The 7,826-nt window shown below is 35.0% G+C and overlaps 1 long non-coding RNA gene across 1 annotated transcript; it reads right to left on the bottom strand.

The window, feature by feature from the left end:
* Positions 1-221: 221 nt before the first annotated feature.
* On the bottom strand, positions 222-6,063 carry LOC140676711 (uncharacterized). The gene is made up of 4 exons (XR_012048602.1): positions 5,688-6,063; positions 5,026-5,173; positions 361-379; positions 222-264 (listed from the first exon to the last, which is right to left on the bottom strand). It is a non-coding gene; the product is annotated as an uncharacterized lncRNA (long non-coding RNA).
* Positions 6,064-7,826: the final 1,763 nt, after the last annotated feature.

Raw genomic sequence — 7,826 nt, forward strand, 5'->3', positions numbered from 1 at the left:
GGGGGTACTGTCAATCGCTCCCTGAAACAGAAATTAGAAAAGGTAGTTGCTGGTAATCAAGCAGTCCTGCATAACTGGTAAATATTTTTCCACTCTGAATTTATGCATATGGAAATTTTAAAGAAACTCAGGGTCAAGACCTGCTGAAAAACTACTGAAATATTCTGGAGTTTATGGAGGTTACCTGTTTTCTCAGTCTTTTTCAGCAGACCTGATCTGATGGTCTTGGAGTTGAGGTCTTTTGAGTCAGAATGTCCGGTTCTTCTGAAAGAAAAGAAGCATCATCATTAAGTGTAGCTCATCCTACTAGCAAATACACTAATATACCATATCACCATGCCACTGCAATGAAGTTCATACCATCAGAATCTTGAACAGGCTTCAAGAGAAGACAAAAAGCAAGAGAACATTAAAGTCAGTTTGCAGAAGGAAAATAATATACATAGTCTAGTTTAGCTTGAAGGTGATTTACAGTGTATTTACAACAGGATTGTTACCACACATCAGTGTAAGGATGACAGGGTTTCCCCTAGATATGTGGGGCTGGGGGTGAGGCTAGGGGTGTGGTTATATATATAAAGTTAAAGTAGCAATGATTGTCACACACACACTAGGTGTGGTGAAATTTGTCCTCTGCATTTGACCCATCACCCTCGATCACCCCCTGGAAGGTGAGGGGAGCAGTGGGCAGCAGCGGTGCCGCGCCCGGGAATCATTTTTGGTGATTTAACCCCCAATTCCAACCCTTGATGCTGAGTGCCAAGCAGGGAGGTAATGGCTCCCATTTTTATAGTCTTTGGTATGACTCGGCCGGGGTTTGAACTCACAACCTACCCATCTCAGGGTGGACACTCTAACCACTAGGCCATATTGATTTGCAATGATGCTTATATTTTCTTTAAAACAACAAATGTTTATGTATGTTTAAAGACAAATGTGTTATTAATTACTAATAACATATATATTTCAATATTATCAGAATCAGATTTATTGGCCAAGAATGTTTTTGGTAGACTGTGCTCTCTTTGTTCAATGTCATTTCAATTATTGCTGCATATTGTAAATAAACAAATAGGGAAATCTGAGCCGGGACAGTTTATAAATAAGCTGGTGACCCATTTTCTCGGTCATATTAAGTAGGGCTAGATATTAATTAATGTGTGTGTGTATGATTGTTTGTACATTGATGTTACATCCATGATGTCCTTCACAACAACACAAACAGATAAGATGTGTTGTGTGTGTATGATTGTTTGTAAATTGATGTTACATCCATGATGTCGTTCACAACAACAACAGATGAGATGTGTTGTGTGTGTATGATTGTGTGTACATTGATGTTACATCCATGATGTCGTTCACAACAAAACAGATGAGATGTGTTGTGTGTGTATGATTGTTTGTACATTGATGTTACATCCATGATGTCGTTCACAACAACACAAACAGATGAGATGTGTTGTGTGAGTGTATATGATTGTGTGTACATTGATGTTATATCCATGATGTCGTTCACAACAACACAAACAGATGAGATGTGTTGTGTGTGTATGATTGTTTGTACATTGATGTTACATCCATGATGTCGTTCACAACAACACAACAGATAAGATGTGTTGTGTGTGTATGATTGTGTGTACATTGATGTTACATCCATGATGTCATTCACAACAACCTAACAGATGAGATGTGTTGTGTGTGTATGGATTGTTCTTGCTAGCTTTAGCTTCCTAGTTTAGTCGCTGTTTCAAGGGGCCGTTTCTACATTGTTTAGTTTAGCACGGGCCGGTTGAGTGTGTTGGGGATAAATGAGCGCTACCAGACACATTATTTTCCAAACCAGTATTTCTTCTCATCACAATGACAACATTTCACTAACATGTATGTCAATTTCACTGATTTTCTGCGTTTAATAGCGGATTCTGTTTCATTGGCAAATTATGTGACTTTGTCCACAGTTACATGTGCGTGGAAATCATGCTTTACTTATTTGTGGAGTTTAGTAATGATTAATTAGGCATACTAACGTGTCAAAAAAAGTAGCAACCATGGTGACATCCCACACTTCTAGTAGACGTGCTCTTTTTTTCCACTCACTCGCTCCTCGTCTCTTTTACCGTCAGCAGTTCTGGAATTTGCATGCACGTTGCGCAGCACATTAATTGTATTCTTTTTTTTAAATTTTGGAACGGCCTGGCTTTGTTGTTAGAGTAGCCATGCCAGCAACTTCAGGGTTCCAGGTTTAATCCTCGCTTCCGCTATCTGAGTCACTGCTGATGTGTCCTTGGGCAAGACAGTTTACCCACCTGCTCCCAGTGCCACCCACATCGGTTTAAGTGTAATTTAAATATGTAGATAATGGGTTTCACTATGGAAAGCAATATACTGAAATAATTCACTTAAATTATTATATTTTCATGATAGTAAGCAGCCATGATCGAAATTGAAATAAAAATTTGATTAATTGTCCAGCTCTACTTTATAGTGACGTCTTTCGAATGAGAATGTCTTATTCAACAAGAAAAGAACTAGAAGCATTAACATCAGCTTATCTTACTGGATAGATGCTAGGACTGGGCGATTACATGATTGTGATACATTTCTGGTCAATCACGGTGATCAGCTGTGCACAAACATAAACTCAATCTAACATGAGGGAACAGCCAATCAGAGTCAAACTTTTACTGCCCAACATTCGTTTACAAGTTATGCAGAATAAACAGAATGACTAAACTTGGAGCTTAACATGTAGCTGAGGGCAGCAAAATAAATGTCAGCATGTGGGTCCATGGCCACATTTGTCTACTAGCAGGTGAGAGATGCATGAATTATAATCTACAATTGACTTTTAGTAAGTTTGAGACCAAACTTGTTGACACAGAAGTGTGTCAACAATAGCAGCATAAGCTAGTATTAGCTCACTGCTATTAATGTGCCAAATAGTCTGTCTGCCTTGGCGCTTATAATAACAATATCACTCATATTTGGTTCATTTTCAGGTCACGACATGTAAATGGAGTATTGTTGGTGCTTTTTGGATGTTTTTAGAGAGTATAATGAGAGGACCCTGCATTTGTTAACTAAATTGTTAGATATTTATTTACCATTTAGAATGCATACAAAATAAAAACATATGTTTTCTTGTCTTACATAAGGATTGTGAATGATAAACAGCACATCTCTTTACAATTGTTATGAATTTCCAGTATGACTGATCTAATAAAATAGTCAAAGTGCAGAAGCGTTCCTCCGGTGATGTAGAATCTACGGAAATTACCAAAAGTTTTCGGAGCAGAATATTCAAAATGGCCGACTGAATTTGTGGCATTTTAGACTGTATTTTCACATACTTTGTGGATTGTAAATACAATTGGTTATGGTTTACTGGATACAATGAAACACAATTAAGCATATAAAGTCAACTTGTTTTTACACTGTACTGCTACTTTCTTTCTTTAGTTTATTTGGAACATGACCACACTTACAGTATAATACATCACACAATTTCATATAATTTCACTTTACATCATGTCCGAAAAGGAGTAGGAAGAAGCAAAGCTTATTTAATCCTACCCCTTTCCCACTTCAGAGCGTTTACAAATATATAGAATCATTTACTGACCTTTTTATATAATAAAATAACATCTGTGAATTAGTATACACAACAGTTTTGTAATATGTAATTAATTAATTCAGTCATTATCAACATACTGAGATGAAGAATATCTTATTTTCAATAAGGTTGAAAGTATTTATCATAATTATTCTTCTTTGTACTTTGTAAGCATTATTATTTTGAACAACCTCTTGAACTGGATCATATCAGTACAATGTTTCACTTCTTTACTTAATCCATTCCATCATTTAATTCCACATACTGATATGCTAAAGGTTCTCAGCGTTGTCCGTGCATATAAATGTTTTAAATTATTTTTTCCTCTAAAGTTATATTTCTCCTCTTTAGTTGAGAAGAATTGTTGTACATTCTTTGGTAGCAGGTTATAGTTTGCTTTGTACACAATTTTAGCTGTTTGCAATTTTACCAAATCACCGAACTTTAATATTTTTGACTCAATAAATAAAGGGTTTGTATGTTCTCTAACATTATGTATTATTCTAACTGATCTTTTTTGTAACACGGTTAGCAAATGTAGCGCACATTTGTAGTTATTTCCCCATATTTCTACCAATAACTCAGATATGGTAACACTAGCGAGCAGTAGAGAATATGTAGTGATTTTTGGCCCAGGACGTATTTTGCTTTATTCATTATTGAAATGTTTTTTGCCACCTTATGTTGTATGTTTTGTATATAAGATTTCAAGTTCATTTGATCATCTATTTATACTCCCAAAAATCTTGTTTCTTTTACCCTTTCGATGTCTACTCCGTCTATTTGTATTCGTGTATGATGTTCTTTTCTACTGTTACCAAATAGCATTATTTTAGTTTTACTGAGATTCAAGGATAGTCTGTTTTTGTCAAACCATCTTTTTAATTTGCTCATTTCTTCTGTTATTATTTGTATTATCTTCTGTGTGTTTAAATGTCTTCATTGGTTAGTCAATAAATGGACAGCTTCTAAGACGATATAGTTTGGCCACCAGTGTTGAAATAACTAATGTATCCTTGTGTGTGCTTTCTTTTACTTAAAAGCATGTCAACTCAAAGAGTTTATGACATTATTATGTTAAAGTGCTTTTTCTCATTTAATTCACTTTATTTACTCAGCATGTTAATACAATGTTGAACTAATCTCTAGTTTATTTGTTTTTTTAGAACAGATGTTTTAAAAGTGGCAGGTTGAAAATAAGATTACAAATTGTGATATTGAGATGGGATGATAACAAAAATAATTGTGATCCTTTTACGATATTGCCCAGCCCTACTAGATACTACTACGTACCTGATACACTCATGATAAGGAAAAGGCAACACAACTGTCTCATTTTATGACATTTAGAGACAATAATTAGATTAAAAAAATATGCAAGTTAAACAGTTTCAACCAAATTAGTTTCTTACCATCTGAGTTTTGAGCCTGACTTCCACTGACTTGTGACTCTTGACCAGGTGCCACTGTTGAGGATGAACTATCAGACATTGACGGCATGTAGTCACTTTCTGGATCATTGCTGGATTCAGATAAAGAGCCATCTATAACACCGTCCATCTATAAAGAAATAAATCAAACATTTTACTGACTTTAGTAAACTAACTTGTGAATTCTTTATAAAAAGTCAGATAAAAACTATTGAAAGATTGAAACAAACAATATAATTATCTACCAAAACATCTCATAAGTATTATCCATAAAATAAACACTTTCTCAATGCTAACAAATTAGAAAAGTGTGCAGTAAAAATAGTGAGCAGATTTTTTTTCATGTTCTAGGCCACAACAAAATGAGAAACAAGTCACAGCATATATATATATATATATATATATATATATATATATATATATATATATATATATATATATATATATATATATATACCAAGGTAACAGGGCAGTAAATGTGAAAAATAACATGTTAGAGTTTTACTCACTAACTGAAGTTAGTGTGCATGTTGTCCATTGTTAGCTAAATGAGCTATCATTAGCACAGCTTTACTTCCGGTTAGAAATGGTAACGGACAGATATTAAACACTTAACAAGCATAATTTTACAAAATATGTCTTACCTTGATTAGTTGTAAGATTTGTTTGTGGTTTTCTTGTTTTGTTTGCGTTAGTTGTTCTTCACACCGCTTCAGTGGTGTTGATGTGCATCTGCGGGCTCGCACTTTCTGGTGATGCATTCACGTCCACTCGGATGTCAATGTTGTGACACTTCATGGACTAAGCTACTGATTACAATCCACACTCTTCAGTAAACTAGTAGGATTATGTTTAACAATGGTTCATTAAATAATTAGTCCAACATTTGAAACTCAAACCATACTGCTTTTAAGCATAAATAAGTCTCAATGAAGAAAGCAAAAAATTCCTTCTGCCATGAACGCATCCTTGCATGTGGCTTGATTGAAGCGCGCCCCTCCCCCACACTCAAGAGTTGTTTGAAGTTTACTGACTTGTTGAAAAACACACTAGTTGTGTTCAACATTAATTCATCAATAGATGTACAAAATACATTACATAGTTCTACATCATTACAGTTTATATAAAGGAAATACATTTGTATCTCAAGCTATTTTTTTTTACTTAATCAAGGTTTTTAATTTAACTTCTGTGGTCTTATTACTTTCTACTGTTTTGTTGGATGTGATAGTTGTTTTATTTACAACATGTCAGCCTTTAATCAGGTCTTGTGTCTAAGTTTGAAAGTCTTGAAAATTGTGACTCCTTGCATCACCTTGATTGATCCCCTCCCCCACACTGCATGAGTGAAACTCTCCCCTCCCCCACCATCAACAGTTTGAAGTTTGCTGACCTGCTGAACAACACATTAGTCACATTAATTCATCAATAAATGTACAAAATACACTACATTGTTCTGCATCATTACACTTTACATGATGCAAATATATTTGTATCTCAGGAGAGCATTTTTTTTTCCTAATCAATTTTGCTGATTCATGTCTTTTCCCCATAAACTATACTTCTTTAACATTCATGCTCATCACATTTCCAAAGAAGACTTCAACAATAAGAGGTCGAAGTTATTTACAGTAGTGTAAATATGTCACTATGCCTTTAATTACCTCACTGGGAACCAATCAAGTTGCTTGAATTAAATTAAATTAAATATCCTTTATAAAGTAACTACCTGCAGGCCCCAAAGAACACACATTACAGGTAGGGGCCACAGGCAACATGTGATTTTAGTCAGGATTTCCCTGGAAGTTTGTACTATGTTGCACATATTTGTCTACTGATTGAGGATAAATGTGTTTCATCTTTATAGCATCTTGCTAAGTGTAGTGTATTCCTTTAAATACAAATATTTAAAAACAATTGGCTGAAGTGCTGTACCAACATAAGAAACAATTTTAAAATAGTGCAAGCAGTGTCACGTTTACATTGTAACACAGATAGATATATAAAATACTACAATAGTGAAATATACCTTCAAAGAAGTGCAAAAAGATCCATCCATCCATCCATTTCCTACCGCTTGTCCCTTTTGGGGTCGCGGGGGGTGCTGGAGACTATCTCAGCTGCATTCGGGCGGAAGGCGATGTCACATAAAAATACTAAAATGTAATAAATAAATAAAAATTTATAAAATATATGTATATATAATTAATGACCAATATAGCCTGCCTTACTGGATTTTGTTTCTTTATTGATTTTAATTATTGTTTTGTTTATTTGTTGTATTGTTTTGTATGAAAGTCTCTCACTGAGAGCCACATTTACTGCGGCTACAAATAAAGACATCTAATCTAATTTGACCACCTTGGAGTAAAAATATGTTTTTATCATAGATTTAAATGAGCCCAGGAACTGGGAGGATTTGACAGATAATGTGTGGTTGTTCCACGGTCTAGGCCCTGCCGCTGAAGAGGCTCTATGTCCCCTGGTTTTGACTGGAAGGACTCCTAACCAATTTCAGAGTGCAGAGTTGCTGGTGCCTTCCCTAGGGGTCAGAGGTCAAGATATTGCAGTGGTCATTTCAACACAATAACAAAGTACTTTCCCTTGGAAGTTTGAGATGATTTTTGACTATGTCACTCAGATTAGTCCACCAATGAAGGAAACCTTTGTTGCACCTTGATAGCACGTGGCTAAAGCTAAGTAGCTAACAAAAAGATTTAGAGACTCTTAACCCAAAATCTCTTGTCCAAAACCATCTCTCGGGATTTTAAAGCAATTTTGAA

The sequence above is a fragment of the Nerophis lumbriciformis genome, linkage group LG02, assembly GCF_033978685.3.
Source record: "Nerophis lumbriciformis linkage group LG02, RoL_Nlum_v2.1, whole genome shotgun sequence".
NCBI classification, from domain to species: domain Eukaryota; kingdom Metazoa; phylum Chordata; class Actinopteri; order Syngnathiformes; family Syngnathidae; genus Nerophis; species Nerophis lumbriciformis.